This window comes from Halyomorpha halys, unplaced genomic scaffold (genome assembly GCF_000696795.3).
Source record: "Halyomorpha halys isolate HHAL.00 unplaced genomic scaffold, Hhal_1.1 Scaffold1165.1, whole genome shotgun sequence".
In the NCBI taxonomy this organism is placed as follows: Eukaryota; Metazoa; Arthropoda; class Insecta; order Hemiptera; family Pentatomidae; genus Halyomorpha; species Halyomorpha halys.
In genome coordinates, this window is record NW_027106615.1 from 17,307 (window position 1) to 19,125 (window position 1,819).

The following is a 1,819-nucleotide window of genomic DNA, read 5'->3' on the forward strand; positions in this document are numbered from 1 at the left end:
TATATATATATTTTAATAATTCACTTAACATATTTTTTTATCACATATATCGTACCACAATATTAATCAATGAGCCACAGCTACCTTTATATTATCACTATCAGATCACAATCACTGTTTGTTTTTTCGATTTCAATGCACCGCGAATGCTCTTCGCCAATCAAAGCTGCTAAGCCTTAAACTTGACATTATATTCTCAAGTCCCTCATAATAATCATTCATGCTGTGCTATGCTAAAACAAAATCACCTATTTGGAATGAGAATTTTTAAACAGGGTATTCATTAATTTTCAAGATTTTACTTGTTGATGTTAGATCAGTTATGAGAACAGGTCGTACCTATCTTTTAGATTTATCGTATCATTTCTTATCCATGGAATATTGTTTTTAGTTAACGCCAGTGTTGTAAAAAATATAACATGTTTAACAAACATTAAGTGTAAATTATCTGCGAGAAGAAGAGTGCAACTGATAGTGGATTATATTAAGAAAGTACTTCTCTACCTTTTGGACATATTGAAAAAGCCATGACTGCCTAAGGAGGTCACTGGTGTAAACAGAAGAAGTTTCAATACGGAATTCAATAGATTCAAACCATTGTATGTTGAAATATGTTCTAATAATAAATAATACATTTCTGTTATAATCATCATTCTGAATAATCACTTCTGATCCCTTGCTAGCTAGGGTATCTGCCATCTCGTTACCTTCAATCCCCTCATGTCCTGGGGTCCACATCAAGGTCAGTTATTGCCTCTGGCTAATTCCTTTAGTCTCTCTAGGCAATTCCAGACTAGCCCTGATTTTATAGTATAGGACATTATTGCCTTTAAAGCAGCCTGGCTGTTTGATATTATATAAATCTTTTTTCCTTTTGGATTGTTTTTAATGTTTTCTAATGCCGCTATTTCTATTGTGTGTATTTCAGTTTGGAAGACAGTTGGGTATATTCTCATTGCTAGGGTTCTTTTGCAATTTGGTCCTACAACCCCAGCCCCTGCTTTTCCTTCCTTAACTGATCCATCAGTATACCAGACCAATGCGCCCTTCTCAAATTTAGGGCCTCCTTTCCTCCACATCTCTTTGTCTGGAATACAAACTTTGAAGTTTTTTTCAAAATCAAGTCTTTTTGGTAAGTGGTCACTTAGAAAAAGCTGATCCATTCTTTACCCTTAATCTTATGTAGGATCTTTAAGTGTCCTTGATAGTTTCCTGGTTTATAATTCCAGTCACGTTCTATACTTAAGGCACTCATGGCTTCTTTTTGTATCGAGATGTGTAGAGGAGTTAAGTTCAGAATTGCCTCCATAGCTGCTGTGGGGCATGTTCTGATTGCTCCTGTCACAACTAGGCATGCCATTCTTTGTACCTTTTCCAATTTTATTAATGAGGTTTTTTTCTCTGTTTTTGGCCACCAAACTGCCGATGCGCAGGTTATCATGGGTCTTATAACCCTTGTGTATAACCATTCTACCATTTTGGGCTTAATTCCTCATTTTTTTCCAAATAAACTTTTACACGTCCATCGAGAAGCTCTTGCTTTTCCTATGACTCTGTTTATATGGGAATTCCAATTGGGTTTCTGATTTAGGATTACTTCTAAGTACTTCACCTCTTTAGTGGTATTGATCTGTACTCCTCCCAGTTTGCAATATTCTATATTGAGAATCCTCTTCCTCGTAAAGGGTACAATGGTGGTTTTGCTTGGATTTATGCTCAATCTTCTTCTTCTGCTTCTTGGCATCAATTCCAAGTAACTCTATCAAAGTTTCTTCATCCTTGCCTCTTATTATTATAGCCAGATCATCTGCATAACCTA